Source organism: Lissotriton vulgaris, chromosome 1_2 (assembly GCF_964263255.1).
Source record: "Lissotriton vulgaris chromosome 1_2, aLisVul1.2, whole genome shotgun sequence".
Classification (NCBI taxonomy): Eukaryota; Metazoa; Chordata; class Amphibia; order Caudata; family Salamandridae; genus Lissotriton; species Lissotriton vulgaris.
The window spans coordinates 269,686,581-269,708,531 of record NC_141686.1 but is presented as its reverse complement, the minus strand read 5'-3'; the positions used below and the strand labels follow the sequence as shown (position 1 = coordinate 269,708,531).

At 38.7% G+C, this 21,951-nt stretch overlaps 1 non-coding gene across 1 annotated transcript; it reads left to right on the top strand.

Annotated features, from left to right (window-relative positions):
* Positions 1–372: 372 nt before the first annotated feature.
* On the top strand, positions 373–481 carry LOC147736472 (U6 spliceosomal RNA). Its single transcript, XR_015308021.1, has one exon. It is a non-coding gene; the product is annotated as a U6 spliceosomal RNA (small nuclear RNA).
* The last annotated feature ends 21,470 nt before the right edge of the window (positions 482–21,951 follow it).

Here is a 21,951-nt window from a genome sequence, read left to right as displayed (position 1 = left end):
CTGGGATGACCCTGCAGGAAGGGACAGGTCCAACACATGCTGGGTATGAAGAGATGATGTCCTAAACAAGGACCATTACCTCCTTTCAATTCCCTGGCTTGCAAATTGGAATTTCATTGGATTTGTTGAATTGGAGGAAGGTTGCCAATGATTTCACGTCGAACTCTTGTGCTCCGTGGGGGATTGATACAGGCCGCCCTTGTGAGACGGAAAGAAGCTGCCCTGCCCATGTGTTCTCTGCTGGGCTGCGGAGTCTTTAGGAATCGTGGGACACTGCTTCCGGCACATGAGGTGTGGAATCCTAGCTAAATGGGAGAACAGGCTTGGCAGTCGGCTGGGGAAGCTGGGCTTCCCTGCCAAATATGCTGGTAGAGTTCCATTTGGGGAATTTTTTAATGTATTTTTAATGTATGCTTTGTGAAGATTAGCATGGCCCCTGAGCAAGGATGGCACACATTTTTGTGAAGCGTTCCATAAAAAGGCACACTGTTTTACAGGGTTTTCTTGGTGTATTGTCTGAAAAAATACTAAGGCAACCACAATGTATGGGGGCATCAGAGCTTAACTACCAAAAGCCCAGATCACAGATGTAATTCAAAACTTTAATTATATCAAAAGAGAATAAAAATGATAATCATAAATACATACACGTCAATCTATGTATCTTACCATTGATTAAAAATACCTTGTGATTGTTATATGACGTAACAACCCTAACATTGAATCATTCTTCATTCATCCTTCACTATTTGTTTAAGTGTCCAATATTTCAATAGGCTGGGGGTTGCGTAACTAGTTAACATGGAGGAGACTTGCTCGTTATCAGAAAGGATTGACAGATTGATAGCTCTTTCTCGATTCTGTGGGTGATGGTGCATGTCCGTTCTTAGTTGGTGGAGCGATTTGTCTGGTTAATTCTGAGAACGAACGTCACACAGCAATTACAAGGTATTTTTAATCAATTGTAAGATATATAGTATTTTTTCAAACAATTGCTTTTGTATCCCTGACTTAGGAATTCTAACAAGTAACAGAGGAACCCCTATATGTGCATTTGTTTTCTTGGTGTATTTACAGCTCTAGGGGGCATATTATCAAGGACAGGCGATACATTATCTCCGCTTTTATCGGCAGGAAACTGCAGATAAAGCGACGATAATGGCCTTGATAATATGCTCTATGAATTCCAATCGAAGCCCATGTTAGATGTGTTCACAGGTTCAGATAGATGCTAAGTTCCTTATACTAGCAGGGATACTTCAGTGTCTTTATCTCCTTTGCTATCGCAGTTGGAGGTCCAGGACATGATTTTAGCAGTGGTGGACAGGGCTTTGGCTACTTCCAACAAGGGGAATGCTGGCAGTGGCGTGACGTGGCACGGGATGCCTCGTCTTCAGTTTTGGATCAACCCTATACTTCTTCTGGCAAAAGGAGTACATCTGGGTCTGGGGTTTCATCCATTTTGTGTGGAGGCTTTATTTCCACAATTCTCAACACTTTTTGCCGAAGGAATACCTTTCCATGGTGCGCTCTGGGATGGCGGAGTGGAAGGAGGTGGATTTGGTCTCAGTTCCACAATTTTTACAGAAGCTTTCTATGTTTCTATGTTGATAGGGGAGGAGGTTCTTCCCCATAATATGACAGAGATTGTGGCTCATCAGGCCACCTTTTATGCAGCTTTTACAGGGAAATGTCTGGACTCAATGATGGATCACTGAAATAATATTGAGTACAAAAATATAGACATACAAAAATATCGAGGATAAAATATCGACTACACAAATATTGAATTCCTATCTACAAACAGGTAAGTACAAATATATTGAATCAGAAATATCGTTTAAAAATAATATAGTTAGTCAAAGTATCGATTTTTTGTAAATGTCTTAAAAGTAATTTAAAATAAATGAAATATTAAAAATAATTAACTAAAAAATACTTTAAAATACTTATATAACCTTAAAATTATAAAATAATTAATATAAGCTAAAAAAATCATACAATTTCATTTTTTAAAACACACACACACATATATATATATATATGTATATATATATATATATATATATATATATATATATATATATATATATATATATATATATATATTACCTACTGGCGGTCGCCAGTAGGTATATATAGTTAGGATTTTTTCTCTATGGGATTTTTGAAAATTCTATGTCTAATAACTTTGGCGTTTGTAGACGGAATTGGCTGAAATTTTCAGGAAAATGGAACATTTTGTTTCTGAGCAGCCCCTGACAATTTGGGGGGGTTTCATCAAGGGGGGTCCGAGAAAAAAGGGGGGTCCCAAAACGCGTTTTTCCCATGTTAATTTCCATAGGGCGGTTGGCCTCACTTTTAGCTCGAACGGCTGAATGGATTTGCACGAAACTTGGAAAAATTGTAGGGACTGTTAGCCCGATGTGCCTTTGCTAGGTCTCAATATATGTGCTCCAGTGGATTTTGAGTAATTTAGGTTCAAAAAAAGATATATATCTGGGCGGAGCCTAACCACACATCTGATCTGATTGGCTGTCAGCACTTCATCCAAGAAGTGTTGGCAGCCATCTTGGGACCAATATACATGATAGCACCTCATTGTAGCATTGTAGTTAATAGAGGGTTTTAGGACTTTAGTTACATTATAAATCATTTGTTGATGGTACCATACTCGTTTTAGGAATTGTGGTGGGTTCTAAGGTGATTTTACCATGTGAAAAAACCTTCTGCTGTGATATCATGAATATTGTTTGAAAGAAAACTAATATCTCATGATTTTCCCACAGTGGTTTGGAAGGGGATCTATAAGCTAAACTGAAAGCATATTTTCTGTAAATTCACATTATCTTTCTCAGTCATGTGAAAATGAAGTCTGACATTCTCAGTAAAACATGTACATCCAACAAGGACAGAGACTGTCAGTTGATTCCTTTGTGTTCTACTGCAGCCTCCTAGAGTGTTCTAAAGAACAACTAGAGCGCTAACAGTCCTACTTATTACAAAGGTATAGCACACCTGGAGCCATCGTGATGGGAATAAAGTGGTAACTCTTAAAACATTTAATTTAAAAAGGAACAAAATAAGGGGGTATATTATGCAATAGAAGGTATTATTAGTGCTGCAGAAAGAAAAATTAGAGCACATTTTGAGTGACTTTTCAAATCCTCTTCTATTTCATTAAAAAATTCTGACATGCAGTCTCCCAAAATGGCCACCAGAGACAAAAGAGCCCAAATGTAGCCCAAATATCACCCAGATGTAGCCCAAGTATAGCCTAATGACAGAATGTCCCAGAGTGTTCTAAAGAACAACTAGAGCGCTAACAGTCCTACTTATTACAAAGGTATGGCACACCTGAAGCCATCTTGATTGGAATAAAGTGGTAACTCTTAAAACATTTAATTTAAAAAGGAACAAAATGAGGGGGTATATTTTGCCATATGAATTATGATTAGTGCTGCAGAAAGAAAAATTAGGGCACATTTTGAGTGACTTCTCAAACCCTCTTCAATTTCATTAAAAAATTCTGACATACAGTCTCCCAAGATGGCCACCAGAGACAAAAGAGCCTAAATGTAGCCCAAATATCACCCAGATGTACCCCAAGTATAGCCCAATGACAGAATGTCCCAGAGTGTTCTAAAGAACAACTAGAGCGCTAACAGTCTTACTTATGACAAATGTATGGCACACCAGAAGCCATCTTGATTGGAATGAAGTGGTAAGTCTGAAAACACTCAATTTAAAAAGGAACAACATGAGGGGGTTAATTTTGCCATAGAAAGTATGATTAGTGCTTCAGAAAGAAAAATTAGGGATCATTTTGAGTGACTTCTCAAATCCTCTTCTATTTCATTAAAAAAATTCTGACATGCAGACAGAAACATGCACTTTGAATACCAGCAGCAGACGTCCCTGGTGAGCAGTAGCTTTACTACAGTGATCTAATGTGCAACTAGAGTGCTAACATTCAGAATTTATGGCAAATGTGTGACACATCTGAATGCCTTCTTGATGGAACCAAAGTAAACAAGCATTGAAAATGCAATAGATCTCGCCCTCGTTTAAGTTAAAGCCATTCTGTTTGTAATGAGGTGGCTTTTTAGCTTTGCTTTTATTAGTGTTTTTTCAACTTTTATGTAAATAACATGCATCTGTATGCATATAAGTATATGTATGCATGCATTTATGTTTGTATTTATATAGATATACAGATGATATATGTTTATATATGTATGTATATATATATATATTCACTGAAAAAACCATAGGCTATAGACCATATATAGTTAGGAATTAGCATTTACAAAACCTTGAAAATTCACTGAAAAAACCATAGGTTATAGACCATATATAGTTAGGAATTAGCATTTACAAAACCTTGAAAATTCACTGAAAAAAACATAGGTTATAGACCATATATAGTTAGGAATTCGCATTTACAAAACCTTATTTTACTCACACAAAACCATTGAAATTCCATATATAGTTAGTTGCACTAACTATATATCGCGCACCCGCAATCCACTGCTGATGATGTCACATATTACATCATTCATGACATGGTCAGTGACATCACTGATGACATCACTGATGACATCTCAAATGACATCACTGATGACATCTCAAATGACATCACTGATGACATCACTGATGACATCTCATTTGACATTACTGATCACATCACTGATGATATCATTCATGTGATAATACGATGAACCTCTTCAGACTCTAATATAACCTTAGATACAATCAGTGTAAACAGACACTCACAGACTGTCACTCATCCATGGAGTTACTCACACACCTAGTCAGTCATGCAAAGAATCAATCACACCTCCATTTCCTCAACTATACAGTTATACAAACTTTACTTATTCAAACATATACTAACACATATTTACTCTCTTATACAATCCCTGATACAAGTTCACAATGATCCATACAGCCACTCACACATTCACTGGCTCTTATGCACAGTTATTTATATATGTCAACTCTCACATGTACTGTGTTTTACATATGTACTTACTTTGACATGTAGCACTGAGATATCCATTCACTCACCAATACACTCATGCACACAGTCAACCGCCCATACAGCTGTTTCCACATGCACTTTTGAAACCATACATCTAGTGAATCAACTGCTCACACATCTATGCACAGAGTCATACACCTCCCAGCCACCCACACACACACTCAGTCTCCCATACAAATACTTGGGCAACCAATCAATAACCCATATAGTTACTCATATAGCTACTTATCAACACATGCAACAGTTTACATAACAACAGACATAATGATGCACAAATTAAGACAGTTTAGTCACTAACCCATGCACTCAGTGAGACACATTTAATCACTCACTCATACAGTCAGTCATGCACCTACTAAATCCTTCATCCAGACACTTATACATCCACTCATTCTTCAATATGTAAGACATATTTTAACTTTACAGAAACATACAGTCACTGGATGTTGTCATCAGTGATGTCATCAGTGATGTCATTTGAGATGTCATCACTGATGTCATCAGTGATGTCACTGACCATGTCATGAATGATGTAATATGTGACATCATCAGCAGTGGATTGCGGGTGCGCGATATGTAGTTAGTGCAACTAACTATATATGGAATTTCAATGGTTTTGTGTGAGTAAAATAAGGTTTTGTAAATGCGAATTCCTAACTATATATGGTCTATAACCTATGGTTTTTTCAGTGAATATATATATACATATATATATATTCACATGATATTAATAAAAAACATACAATTTTTTACCATAGGATAGTGGGAGGGTACAATTTACTATACCACTCCAGTGAGTGCAACAGTAGGGAAAGCATTGGATAGCGTAGGGGTAAAAATTTCTATTCCCACTCCAGTGAGTGCAACAGTAGGGAAAGCGTTGAATAGCGTAGGGGTAAAAATTACTATTCCCACTCCAGAGAGTGCAACTGTAGGGAAAGCGTTGGGTAGTGTAGGGGTAAAAATTACTATTCCCACTCCAGTGAGTGCAACAGTTGGGAAAGCATTGGATAGCGTAGGGGTAAAATGTACTATTCCCACTCCAGAGAGTGCAACAGTAGGGAAAGCGTTGGATAGCGTAGGGGTAAAAATTACTATTACCACTCCAGTGAGTGAAAGAGTAGGGAAAGCGTTGGATAGCGTAGGGGTAAAAATTACTATTCCCACTCCAGTGAGTGCAACAGTAGTGAAAGCGTTGGATAGTGTTGGGGTAAAAATTACTATTCTCACTCCAGTGAGTGCAACAGTAGGGAAAGCGTTGGATAGCGTAGGTGTAAAAATTACTATTCCCACTCCAGAGAGTGCAACAGTAGGTAAAGCGTTAGATAGGGTAGGGGTAAAAATTACTATTCCCACTCCAGTGAGTGCAACAATAGGGAAAGTGTTGGATAGCGTAGGGGTAAAAATGACTATTCCCACTCCAGAGAGTGCAACAGTAGGGAATGTGTTGGATAGCATAGGGGTAAAATTACTATTCCCACTCCAGTGAGTGCAACAGTAGGGAAAGTAAATATTTAATATATTAATAAAAATAAATTAAATACCAATACCAATAAAACATTTATTAAAAGTATATACCAATTTAATATAATATAATAATTAATCGAGTAAAAAATATATTAATTATTAGAATCCATTAACTATTAATATAAATTAATTACCAACTTACAATTAATTAATTAACAAGCAAAATGTAACTACCAATTAATTCAAAATAAATACCAATAAATTAATAAAAACATTTAATTAATTACAATTTACTAACTTCCAACCCTATTCCCCTACAAACCCACAACCCGCTACAGAAAAGGAATTTATAAAATTCACACAATTTTCAATTAATCAATTAATAAAAATTAATTACAAATTAATGAATTATCAATTAAAAACTAATTAACAATTTATTCGAAATCAATACCAATATATAAATTAAAATATTTAATTAATTAAAATTAAATTACTTCCCACCCTATTCCCCTATAAACCCACAACCCGCTACAGAATTTTTTTTATACAATTCACATAATTATCAATTAATAAAAATTAATTACCAATTAAAAATTAATTAACAATGTATTCAAAATAAATACCAATAAATAAATTAAAATATTTAATTAATTACAATTACATTACTTCCCACCCTATTCCCCTATAAACCCACAACACGCTACATAACTAAAACAGAAAATTAAATTAAAAATAATTAATAATTTCTCAAAATTAATATTTTATTTAATGTAATTAAATTACTTCCCACCCTATTCCCCTATAAACCCACAACCCGCTAGAGAATTAGATTATGCAAAAATTAAATAACATAAAATTCAATACTTAAAATAAATTACAAAAAAAATACACTTTTCACACATATACTAACATACAAAACACTTTACAAAATTCGATATTATTAAAAATTCAATATATTTTAATAACCTATATTATATACTTCGATATTTTGACTTTCTATATTTATAAAAATCGATATTACATTACTTACCTTAAATTCGATATTTTTGCTGACTATATTCTGTCCATTCGATATTTTGTCCATTCTATATTTTGAAGTCGATATTTATGTAATTCGATATTTTTTACTCGATATTTTGTCTCTATACCCTCAATGATATCTTCTGCCTTTATGGACTAAATGCATGCTCTGTCATATGAAGGTCAGTCTGATTATAGAGAGCACAAGGACAGATTTCCTGATCTTCTCCTCACATGAATTTCAATGGGCTACTCTGGCCACATGAAGGTCATGTTCCGAGGCATTCCTGTAAAATACGGGGTAATCCCGGTTGGAGAGAGCCTGCGTCATTTTTTGGTGGTTTGGCGTCATGATTTCAAAGTTCATTGGGTTCTCAATCAATCAATCAGTCAATCAATCAATCAATCAATCAATCAGGGAATTTTAAGCACGCTACCCACCTGTGAGGGTCTCAAGGCGCTGAGGGGGGTAGGCAGAACTGTTTAGCCGAAGAGCCAGGTCTCGAGCGTCTTCCTGAAGGTGCCCCCTCCCTGAACGTATTCAGGGAGGGGGCACGTCTCATGTCTGCCGGTAGCTCGTTCCAGGTCTTGGCTACAATGTGAGAGATGACTATGCAGTGGAGTTTGTGTATCCTCCTTCATGTACGGGGCTCAGAGTGTTTCATCTCGCTGCCTGGCATCCTGTAGTATAGTTCCTATTTTTCCCAATAGGCTCTGCGCATTGGAATAACATAAACAGCAGTGTAGACGTAGGACTGAGGTCATCTAGGTCTTTATTGACTATGTTAAACTTAATTTAGGTTTGCGCCAGCTAGCTCAGAGGTCACTAGAAACTTTCTTGAATGAATAGGGAGGGATGAACTTCCCTGGCTCAGACAAGAAGGGATTCAGTTTCCGACAACCGCATAAACATGACAACTTTGCTCCCTCAGAATAAGAGTGTAAACTTAGTTTCACCAGAGTGCAGAGAAATAGAGAGACGGGCGTTTTCAATAAAAGGTGTTATTTATTGAGCAGTCTTCTTTCTCATGCAAGAGAAATGAATTGCCACATTTGCAATACTTAAAGTAAAGTAAAGTGCGTAGAGTAAAAGTAGTATTAGGAAATAATACTGTAAAAGCATTGATATGGTTTCTTAGCCATATGATACTTTAAAATGGATAAAATTTATACATATATAAATACATTGACTAACGTACTCAACTGGTGCTTCTAACTAAGCCTACCCCGGTGTACCTGACCTAAGCCTAATACTTGGGAATGGATGAGTAAGTAGCAGTTTAAGTTAAGTTGGTTAAGATTGTTATGCCAAGAATCTGCATCAAGAATTCTCTTAAGGGTTTAGTCAGCTCTGTACCTTGGTAATAGAATGTGGGAGGTCTGGTATCTCTTTCCTCAGGACTCGATCCCCCAGCAACCCGCAAGGGTAGGCTGGAAACACCGGAGCTGGATTTTCTCAGCTGGAGAAAAAGACAGCGTCTCTCTCAGTGCGTCAAACGGGAGGGGCAGCTTCCGTGGGCTCTCGCATCAGCTGGGCTCTCGGGCAAGTAGATGGCCGCTCTGCTCCAAACCACCGTGTGTTTGCTTAAGGCAACTGTTGGTATTTTATACCTGGAGGTGCCGGGTTTGACGTAAGGCTGGACATAAGATGTCACTAAGAGCTAACAGTTCTTTCTGGACTTCAGGAGTTCTTGTTCAAATCAAAACAAAATCAGGGGGGATTTTCCCAGGCTGCTGGAGTCTTGGTTTGTTTAAAGAACGCGTTGTGCTTTCTAGGAGTCGATGGGAGTAGCTGTGCTGTGCTTTGGACTGCATGGGCTAGTACTGAATATGGATCTGATTCTTATGCCTTTATCAGGATTTTATTGATTATAACCTCACAAGGGCATAAATCGGGAATATCGAATTAGGGTCCTAGATATAAACACGACAATCCGAAATGTCTTGCGTGCTCCAGGGGGTAGAAAGGCTGCTTCTGATGGTGCGTTCTTTTCAGTTCCTGCAGGAGAGTGAGGCATGGGCGCTTATTCCTTTCTATTTCTGGTCCAGAAGGTGTCGGATGCTTTCAGGACAGTGCTGGATTTATGTGGGTTAATGCTTGGTTTTGAACGATTCACTTTCAGTCAGTGATACTGCAGTTAACCATTGCCCAGGAGGGTGCTTATTTTCATGTTCCCATCGAGCCCTTGCATCGAAAGTTTCTGCGGTTATCCGTAGGGGATGCCTATTTCCATTTTTGTGTCCTTCCCTTCAGGCTCAATTTTTCCCCAGGGGTGTTTCCCTAAGTACTGACTCCATTTGTAGTGTTTCTGAATTAGATGGGCATCTGTGTGCATCCACCTCTGGGTAATTGGTTGGTGCAAGCTTCCTCAGAGGAGGTGTTGTTGGCCCCTATAGTGAGGGTGCTGGCAGTACTAAGTTCTCATGGGTTCCTCAGCAAATGGGAAAGGTCCTCCTTACATCCGCCCCTTGACCAAGTCTTCATTGATGCACACTTTCAGTCTCTGCAGCGTCGAATGTGTTTGCCAGATGGGTGAGTGATCACTTCACAAGTCTGTTGGCACACATTTGTCCATGCGTGGCTACTTGGCCTGGCATTCGGTAGACCTGGCATCTGCGATCTTCCATGTTCTGTGGACGCACTTTCAGATTCACAAGTTGGTTGCTTGGATTCTGGGATATTGGTACCCAGCATCCTATCTTTTGAGGTTGTCAATTCCTCTGACTTAACAGGTTGGGAGGAATCTGGCATGGGGATTGGATAATGCACACCTGGTGCAGGGAGTTCAGTTGAATCCATACGATCCGATATTTCCTACCACGGATGCCAGTTTGGCATGTCGGGTGCATGGGGTAGTGATCTGCAGACACTAAGTAGGACTTATTCCAGGGCAGGTCAGATCTCAAAAACTCGAGACCCTGAGTCAGGTTCTTCTTGTGTTCATTTCCCAGTTGCAGGGAAAGGTGGCACTGGTGAGAATAGACTGTCACGGAAAATGCTTTTGTGAACAAACGGGGTGGGGGGATTCGGTCCAAGCGTCTGAGTAAAATGGCTCGCTAGTTGCTTGCATTGGCTCTGGTATCTCTGGGAGCCATTCACATTCATGGGACAGTCAATGTGATGATGGTTTTGCTGAGCAGGGATTTTCGCTTGTCATGCGGACTTTTTTTCTGAATCTGTGAATGTTTGCTCGATTGTGGGGGGATGCCGGTGATTGATCTTTTGCCTTCAAAGAGCGAAGCCAATGTTCGTCAACTCTGTGCCATGGTCAGGGTGGTCCAGGCTTGGGAATTCAAAGCCCTGTCCTATCAGTGGGTCTCCTGTATGCCTTTCCTCCATTTCGGCTCCTCGGACACTTGTTGGTGAGAGTGTGGAAGATGGGAGCCAAGGTCCTTCTGGTGGGTCCCCAATGTCCACAGACAAATTTGATTTCCCTGTTATTAAATAGGTTGAGGGCCCCGGAGTAGCTTCTCCCAGTGGTCCCGTCCCCTCTGGAGTTCCCATTTTGTGGGTGCGGAGTCTGCAGAGGCTCCATTTGATGGCCTGGAGGTTGAGAGGAGAGGTGTGTTCGGACTGGCAGTTTCAGACACTTTGTTGGCTACTATACGTGCGCCCAGACAGTGATCTATTTGTTGCTCAGATAATCAGCATTAGCTGTCTTTTTATGAATGGTGTGGGGTCAGGTGTCTTGATCCTGCTATTGTGAGTTTACTGTTGGTGATGGTATTCTTATAGGATGGTTCTTCATGGTGTCTGACTGTGGCCCCATTGGGAGTACAGTGGGTGGTAATCCAAGCATTTAGGTGTCCATGGAGGACTTTATTGGATGTGGTTTGTTTGGTGCCGGGGATTTTGATGGGTTAGTCATATTCCTGCCCTAGGCTGGTGAGGTCTGTACCTTCTTGGCACTTGCCTGTGGCTATGGAGTCCTTGATGTCTGCTCCTTTTGTATAATTGGAGGCTGTTGATTTACTGTTCCTTATGTGGTTGTGTCGGCCAGAAGGTTATGGGAGTTGAGGGCCTTTGCCTCTATGTTTCCATTTTGGAGGGTGTTTCCTGACTGAGTGGTGTTGGTGACTGTGCCTGGGTTTCCCTGACTGTCATGTCTTCTTTTCATTTACAGCGAGAAGTGATTTTGACTGAATTTATTTCCATTCTCCAAGTTTGGTGAAGGAAGAGTGGTAGCACTGCCTTGATGTCTGGTGGGCTGTTTTGCCCTCTCACAGGGTGGTGTCATTGTGCGTGATGTTTGGTACCACCAGGTAGGGTGCATAGCCAGCATCAGCTACTTGGGCTGGGTGGTGGTTTCTTTGGCCAACATCAGGTTCAGGGTCTGGTTCCTCATTTTTGCGGTTCAGGGTCAGTCTACCTAGAGTATGGCCTTCACTGTGGGAGTTCTACAGGATGCTTTCTTTGGGGAAGTTTGTTGGGCAGCACCCTGGGCTGACTCCTCCACATTTGCTGGGCATTCTCATCTGGCTGAAGTTCAGTGTGTCAATGAGGGGTTTGGTCATTGGGTTCTCTCTTCTATGCTGTATTAGATGGTGTCCTTGTGAGGCGTCTCTTGATTGGTATGTGTGTTCAGCAGGCACTCTCAGTTGTCTGAATTTGTTTGCTTGCTACCTCTCACATGTAAGACCTGCAAGCGAGGGAATGGAAGAGGAGGTAATGTATTAATGACATACTGGTAATTGCATTACTCTGCGCCCTATTCAGTCGCTTGCTGCCAAGGTTCCTTCCACCCCCTCTAAGACAAGTGGCATGACTGTTGGTCTGAGCTTGTTACGAACACGTGATGTGGTGAGGGAAGGGACTTTTATTTGTTTTAGATATATTGGGATTGATGTCTGGGAAGGCGGGAGGCCTTACATAAAAGGGCTGCAGGTGAGGGAATAAGACTCAGAGTAATGCAGTTACTGGTAAGTATTTAAGACATTTACTATGTGTAATTGAGACTACTCAGGATTGTTAGAGGCTTGCAGCATTGGAAGGGATCCTATTTATTATATTTATTTCTTATATTGTTTAAGCACTGACCTAACTGCATGGGTAGCAAAGCACTTTAGAAGAAGCATCATTCAGGTAGAGTAACAACAGCCATTGATAACTTCTAAGACAGTAAAGGAAGATACATTTACAAGAAGATAAATGAATACACTCATAATAGGAGCCTATAGTTAGCGCTCAGCCTGACGGTAGGCTGATCCCATTTGAGTTGCTGTTCTTTTATCTCTACCCTGCAATTACTTTTATTTGCTCCATATTTACTGTTTTAATTGCAGGAGTATCTTTACCCTGCAATTACTTAATTTTGAGTCGCATTTACTGTTTGTAAATACCAGAGTACCTCACCTTTTAACTGAACTCTGCCTACATTTGCTAATGATATTATACTCAATCCCTGGTCTGCCATGGCTTTACAATTTGTAGATTGAGCAGATGGAAACAAGCATTTGACTCACTTCCGGGCCTACCTGTCCTGAGTGTAAGCCAGTGGGCTAGACACACATAGGAGAACGCACATAAAATCAGATGTGAATCGAACATGTGCAGCGGGTGTGCCTCTCGCAAGACCATCTGCACTCTGCCTACACCTTGCGCCAGACCCCCTAGCTTAATTTTAAATCTCAGATTTCATAGGTGGTGTCTTCTGCATTTTTTATTATCAGAACCGTGCGCAAAATTCTTCCCTTCATTCCTAAAAAGACCAGAAAAACAGTTTTAACTTTCCTGGTTTTATCAAAATTGGACTACTGTAATGCTGTATATATTAATTTACAGTCCAATCATCTCAGAAGATTACAATCGGTACAGAATGCCGCTGCCAGATTAGTGCTAGATGTCCCTAAACACCAGTCCATTAGGGCTGGGATTCAAAAGTTACATTGGTTGCGAGTCAGCCAGCGCGTGAAATTCAAGGCACTATGTATAGCTCACAAGGCACTTTACAGAGAAGGTCCACAATTTCTTTTGCACGCTTTCAGCTGTTACTCTCCTAGTAGATCACTAATGCTTTCCTAATGCCCACTTTAGAGTCAAAAGGATGAACTGGGGGAGAGCAGTTTCAGACATAGTACTATCAGAATATGGAACTCTCTCCCGCTTTTTCTCAGGAAAATCCCATCCCTGTTTTGAATTTAGGAAACACCTTAAGACTTGGCTTTTTAAAAATTAGTTTCCCTCTCACAGGGCCCAATTCACAGAATGAACTTAAGACTCAATCCTAAACGTACTACTATTTTGGTATTCACAGAATGCACTTACTACTTTTGGCATTCACAGAATGAACTTACTACTTTTGGTATTCACAGAAGTTAGGAATCTGTCTTGAATTTGTCTTAAGACAAACTTAAGACCAACTTAAGACAAACTTAAGACAGACTTAAGACAGACTTAAGACAGACTTAAGACAAAATCCTAACTTAAGTCTGTCTTAAGTTTGTCTTAAGTCTGTCTTAAGTTTGTCTTAAGACACATTTAAGACAAAATCCTAACTTCTGTGAATACCAAAAGTAGTAAGTGCATTCTGTGAATACCAAAATAGTAGTAAGTTTAGGATTGAGTCTTAAGTTCATTCTGTGAATCAGGCCCACAGTATGCGGACCGTAAGCACCTAGACACCTAAGGGTATTAGTGTACTATATAAATTGCTATAACATAAAGCTGCTGACATGACCTATTCTGGAGAGCAGCTCCTAAACCCGCAAAACTATAGCAACTTATTGAAATGACTATCTTTTCTGGCATTCAATGAACTTTCATTATAGACTGGGGCAATACTTGCTCTAGTCACAAGCTGCACAGCGTGAGTTTGTTGAACGAAAAGTATAATACGATTTTCCTTCATTTAGATAATTTTTATTCATTGTTCTTCATGCTTTTGCTAATCTTAAATGGAGGCGACTTAATTCTAAGCTTTAAATGCTGTATACATGCAGATCCAGGCTTTATCGTACAGCATGATGGAATCAACAATACATCCTGGTTAATTGCGCACATATTGACCCAATGCATTTTGGGCTTAAAGCCCTTCTTCAGGGGTGACTGAAATTTTAAAAGAGGCCCATTAGCATTGTACAAAATCTTAAGGGACAGAATTCAAGACAAAATTTTGAAGTAAAAAGTACATAACATGAATATATACAAGCATGTGCCTCCCTTTCTCCAAATGCACTGTGAATTACATGCAAACTTAGCCCAAAAACCACTACAGTTACCCTAAACCCTGTTACTAACTGCGCAGAAAATATATGTGCTATCCCCCTGCACACTCGTCATAAACTGTGCCTCATACCCAATCATATAAAAAACCCAAACTCCTCTCAAACTTAGTTCACAATTTACTTTGCCTCAACTGTAAAGAAAAATATTTTCCATTTCTAAGAGCCAATCGGTTGCTTGGTACACATGCATGAAGCGCCGTAATGGTTCACCCAAATGAAAACCAATTCACAGAATGCACTTACTACTTTTGGCATTCACAGAATGCACTTACTACTTTTGGCATTCACAGAATGCACTTACTACTTTTGGCATTCACAGAATGAACTTACTACTTTTGGCATTCACAGAATGAACTTACTACTTTTGGTATTCACAGAAGTTAGGATTTTGTCTTAAGTTTGTCTTAAGTTTGTCTTAAGACAGACTTAAGACAGACTTAAGACAAAATCCTAACTTCTGTGAACACCAAAAGTAGTAAGTTCATTCTGTGAATGCCAAAAGTAGTAAGTGCATTCTGTAAATACAAAAATAGTAGTAAGTTTAGGATTGAGTCTTAAGTTAATTCTGTGAATCGAGCATCATGCCATTAAATGAATCCAACCACGTGACAAACTACGTTAACCCGAGAGTTAGCTAAAAAAACAACAAAACTACAGAGACCACAATCCTACTAATGCTTATCTAAAAAAAGTCAGAAAAATAAACAATGATAGTGACCTACAATTGCTCTTATAAACTAGCACTTACTGCTTTTTACTTACTTAAGAAGAAAATCCTAACTTCTGTGAATACCAAAAGTAGTAAGTTCATTCTGTGAATACCAAAAGTAGTAAGTGCATTCTGTGAATGCCAAAAGTAGTAAGTGCATTCTGTGAATACCAAAATAGTAGTAAGTTTAGGATTGAGTCTTAAGTTCATTCTGTGAATCGGGCCCTACGTCTCTTGTATGGCGATGGCACGCAAATCATCGTTTCAATCACCAAAGACACCGAGACCATTTCCACCAACTTCAGAAACTGCATGCAGGCAGTATCCTTCTGGATAGGCAAAAACTACCTCAGACTCAATGAAGACAAGTCTGAGGTCTTGATCTTTGGGAGTCAACCATCCATTTGGAGAAATTCTTGGTGGCTGGAAACGCTGGGCAAATTATCAACAGCCAGAGACCAGCAGAGGCAACTGACAGTGACTAACAGAGACCAGACAGAAACTAGCAGCCAGTAGGTGACAATATCAGCCATTTTTGAAAAAGTATATACCCAGGCAGACTTAGGCTACAAGAAACTGGCTAAATCGCAACACATTTTTCAAGGGCAAAACATGATAAACACACAAATGGTAAAAAACAATTAGTACAACAGACTGTTATGATATCAAAAAATATAATTTTAATCTCGATTTCTTCCTTTAAAACATAGCATAGTCAGTGGTCTAAAAAATGTTACTGTGTATACATAATGAATATAATCAGTAAATTAGTACATAAATTCTGAATAGCAATTCTGATACACTGTTAAAATCAAAACATAAAAGGGAACACAATAAGAGTTGATTTCAAGATTATTCCTTCAGATTTTGTAAGACTTGGGCTGTGTCAACGCGTTTCGACAATCTTTTGTCTTCATCAGGACTTTAGAATATCCAGCCACTTTTTTCTAAATAGAATAGAACAAATTTTAGATAGATATACGGTCAACGCTTTCTAAGTCATATACAGCAGCTTTTTATTTTTGATTGACCGAAGCTGACCAACAATTTACAACGATTTATAACAGTCTGTTGACAGTTTTATAAAAAAAGCTATTCCTAATAAACACATGTCAGGCATTGGTTCAAAAAAATGATGAGAAACGATAAAAAGAGATAAAATACAGTTTTTTAGTTTTTTAGCCAGGCTTGTATGATGCATATAAGGGATAATACAGAATCGTGGAAACTGCACAGTGTAGAGAAACTATGCACTAACTGTGTATGAATCAGCAAGGACAGGGGGGTAAATTCTTATTGACAGAATAATCTTTAAATGTCTCAAAAGAGATTATTCCACTAAATCTTTGTCTAATTATTAGTATCTAGAAAGTTGCTCATTTTAGTGGTCACTATCTAGTAGGCTGTTTAGATAACTGCTAACTGACTATATATCTAAATTTTATCTTAGTTTCTCAGATCCTTCACAGTACATCTTACCTATGGAGAGAAGAATATTTAGCAGTGACCTTCCACTTTCCTCCTATTTGGAAGACTGTACAAGAAAGATATTAGGAGAAATGCACCTTTTCTATGTCAGACGTGCGGAACTTGATATCTGTTGAGTTAAAAAGAGAACATAGATATAGATATTTACGTCTATTTATACTCTATTTCCTAGACTAGACTGCGAGACGGATTACTTTCTATGACTCCTGTTTTCTCTTCTCGTTGTTGTTACCTGAAAAAGCAGTATTCTTTGCACATTTCTCACTTCTACCTCTGTTTCCTTCTTGTTACTCTTCAATCAGAGAATGTGGCCAAGGATAGGTTTCATATGTGTGGCGGCCACCGAACAATCCACTAAAATAATTTCAAGTGGTACGTTCCTGTATATATAAAAGAGAAAATATTCAAATTTATTTGTCTATGGGCTAACGTTGTAAGACCATATTCAAGTAATCTTGTCAAATGTTGATCCTTGTTACTTCCTGATTTTACCTTATCTAGTGAGCAAAATTGCTCTAGATAGAGTAGTAAACGATTGAAAAGCCGGAAATGAGGCGAGTAGTGGTCTATCAGGTATGTCTTTTAGGTCTCGACGATCCCTATGTTGAAACGATTGGCGGTGATTAAAACTCGTAATGATACAAAAATGGAGACTTAAAATCCCCCTGAAAATAAAAGGAAAACAACCATTCAGTGTTATATCCCTTAAAACAGATTAGAAAGGGTTAAGAGTCATTCCGATTTGTTTGCAAATTCATGTACACATTCTTTTAACGTTTGTTTACCTTTAAGAGTCAAAACGATATGAAGATAACGGGAGCGTTTGAGAAACTTATAGCCTCCTGACGGTTAGATTAACACGGTTCCTTTGTGTTGATATTAGTAGCGGAGGTCAGGGTGCTGTGGCGGTGCAACAATGACTCAAAATCTAGACGGGATGTAAAGAAAAAAGCTATCCTTAATGACTAGGGCGAAATCGAGATTTGCCTCAAAAACGCTTAATGCTAGCGGCTGGTGAAAAAGTCTGCAAAGAGTCAAGCAGGCAGGTAGCGAAGTTTGGTGGGCTCTTACCATTTCTTAAGGGCAGCAGCGTCGTACGTCTCCTTCCGTCTCGGTTCCAAAGAAGCAAATGGACGATCACAGAAAGTCCTTCTTCCATTGCCTTATATATGCTCCCAAAGAAGGAGGCGGGATTCGCTTCTTAAAGGGGCCTTACCTATTATGTGATGTTACCTACATCAGGGCTGAGGAGGGACTAAAGGTTTAAAATTTAAAGAAATATTACTTAATTATATTTCCCGAAAAGTTTGTTTAAAAAGGGGGGAGGTCAGATTCATTATATTGAGGTGACATAAACAGTTAGCAGATTATGTCAGATTATGCGCATTCTGGAGAAGATTCATGTGCAAGAGAATCAAGGTGGTAATGAAATACGGAAGAAGCGTGAGGTCTATTGGATATTTACCCTTGGAACTTTTGAACAGGGTCTTAATCAGGATCTGCCCTGGGAGAACGCAATAATATGAAGACATAATCTGACATAATCTGCTAACTTTAAGAAGCGAATCCCGCCTCCTTCTTTGGGAGCATATATAAGGCAATGGAAGAAGGACTTTCTGTGATCGTCCATTTGCTTCTTTGGAACCGAGACGGAAGGAGACGTACGACGCTGCTGCCCTTAAGAAATGGTAAGAGCCCACCAAACTTCGCTACCTGCCTGCTTGACTCTTTGCAGACTTTTTCACCAGCCGCTAGCATTAAGCGTTTTTGAGGCAAATCTCGATTTCGCCCTAGTCATTAAGGATAGCTTTTTTCTTTACATCCCGTCTAGATTTTGAGTCATTGTTGCACCGCCACAGCACCCTGACCTCCGCTACTAATATCAACACAAAGGAACCGTGTTAATCTAACCGTCAGGAGGCTATAAGTTTCTCAAACGCTCCCGTTATCTTCATATCGTTTTGACTCTTAAAGGTAAACAAACGTTAAAAGAATGTGTACATGAATTTGCAAACAAATCGGAATGACTCTTAACCCTTTCTAATCTGTTTTAAGGGATATAACACTGAATGGTTGTTTTCCTTTTATTTTCAGGGGGATTTTAAGTCTCCATTTTTGTATCATTACGAGTTTTAATCACCGCCAATCGTTTCAACATAGGGATCGTCGAGACCTAAAAGACATACCTGATAGACCACTACTCGCCTCATTTCCGGCTTTTCAATCGTTTACTACTCTATCTAGAGCAATTTTGCTCACTAGATAAGGTAAAATCAGGAAGTAACAAGGATCAACATTTGACAAGATTACTTGAATATGGTCTTACAACGTTAGCCCATAGACAAATAAATTTGAATATTTTCTCTTTTATATATACAGGAACGTACCACTTGAAATTATTTTAGTGGATTGTTCGGTGGCCGCCACACATATGAAACCTATCCTTGGCCACATTCTCTGATTGAAGAGTAACAAGAAGGAAACAGAGGTAGAAGTGAGAAATGTGCAAAGAATACTGCTTTTTCAGGTAACAACAACGAGAAGAGAAAACAGGAGTCATAGAAAGTAATCCGTCTCGCAGTCTAGTCTAGGAAATAGAGTATAAATAGACGTAAATATCTATATCTATGTTCTCTTTTTAACTCAACAGATATCAAGTTCCGCACGTCTGACATAGAAAAGGTGCATTTCTCCTAATATCTTTCTTGTACAGTCTTCCAAATAGGAGGAAAGTGGAAGGTCACTGCTAAATATTCTTCTCTCCATAGGTAAGATGTACTGTGAAGGATCTGAGAAACTAAGATAAAATTTAGATATATAGTCAGTTAGCAGTTATCTAAACAGCCTACTAGATAGTGACCACTAAAATGAGCAACTTTCTAGATACTAATAATTAGACAAAGATTTAGTGGAATAATCTCTTTTGAGACATTTAAAGATTATTCTGTCAATAAGAATTTACCCCCCTGTCCTTGCTGATTCATACACAGTTAGTGCATAGTTTCTCTACACTGTGCAGTTTCCACGATTCTGTATTATCCCTTATATGCATCATACAAGCCTGGCTAAAAAACTAAAAAACTGTATTTTATCTCTTTTTATCGTTTCTCATCATTTTTTTGAACCAATGCCTGACATGTGTTTATTAGGAATAGCTTTTTTTATAAAACTGTCAACAGACTGTTATAAATCGTTGTAAATTGTTGGTCAGCTTCGGTCAATCAAAAATAAAAAGCTGCTGTATATGACTTAGAAAGCGTTGACCGTATATCTATCTAAAATTTGTTCTATTCTATTTAGAAAAAAGTGGCTGGATATTCTAAAGTCCTGATGAAGACAAAAGATTGTCGAAACGCGTTGACACAGCCCAAGTCTTACAAAATCTGAAGGAATAATCTTGAAATCAACTCTTATTGTGTTCCCTTTTATGTTTTGATTTTAACAGTGTATCAGAATTGCTATTCAGAATTTATGTACTAATTTACTGATTATATTCATTATGTATACACAGTAACATTTTTTAGACCACTGACTATGCTATGTTTTAAAGGAAGAAATCGAGATTAAAATTATATTTTTTGATATCATAACAGTCTGTTGTACTAATTGTTTTTTACCATTTGTGTGTTTATCATGTTTTGCCCTTGAAAAATGTGTTGCGATTTAGCCAGTTTCTTGTAGCCTAAGTCTGCCTGGGTATATACTTTTTCAAAAATGACTGTTTCCCTGACCCAGGAGTAGATCCTAACAGGGGGTCCCTGATACCTACCCAAGGTGACAATATCAGCAACAGTGGTCGGCAGATGGTAACACTGACCACATTGTGCTCTCTGTGCAAGTACCCAAGCAAAACAAATCAGGCAACAGCCGGAGACCGGCAGAGGCAATTAACAGAGACTAGGCAGAGACCAGCAGCCAGTAGGCAGTGACTCCAACAACAGTGGCCAGTGGGTGGTTACACTGACCCCCACATGCTTTCTGTGCAGTCCCCTAGCAGAGTACTCTCAGGCATACAGACACCCCCCATTCCGAGTAGCCAAACAAGGCGATCAGTTGTCTGTGATCTCTACAACTCCTCTCTCTCCTGGCACAGTGCTCGTATCCACCGACTGATGTGGCTCATACTCTGGCTCATGCCTTGCCTCTCTTGCAAGGTGGCAGACCATAAGAAAGCGAAAAACAGGAGAGAGTTTTCCCGAATCAACCCAGAAAGGACTGGGAAATAGTGACACCAAAAGAGGGGGGTTTCCTTTCTGTGGTTATTTTGTAATGATTGTACAATAAATCAGACCAATAGAGTAAGACCACTGTTGCGGGACAAATTTTGCAGTATCCTCAGAAACACATACCTTTAGACCAAAAAGTTGTATCAAAAATTGTCACATTTATTTAAAAAGAAGAAAAAACAAGCATTGGTATTCAGAGATTCAAACAGTTTCATGTAAAACAACAAAATACATACATATACTTATTCTTCCTAATGTTACAGTATAAAATATTTTTTTTAAAAACACAGTTGTCGACGCGTTTCGGTGCTTATTCCGATCGAACACCTTCTTCAGGACTTATGGTTAAAAACTTCATAAATCTAAAAGAAACGTATGTGGCATAAAATTAGATCAAGGCACTTGAGGATTTTTTTCAAGAACACTTTTGTCTCACTGAAAACAGGGTCATAACTAATAATGGTCAGAGAATCTTACTTTTAAAGCATTTTCAATTTGCTATACCAGTCTTGATCCTGGAGTGAAATATTCCTTTAGTCTATATGTTCACCTCTGCTTGACCATCTGGAGGATCTAAAATAACAGTGGTACTTGGTTTTAAACAAAGTTCTAGCTTTGATACATGTGTTATTTAATTGCATGCACCAATGCTTACTTGATAATGATGTGCAGAATTTAAACTATTAGATAGAGACTTCTCCGCGCGCCTTCTTTTTGTATATAGGTCGCCTCGAAGTGTTCTGGAACCTTCTTATAAGTTGACACCAAATTTT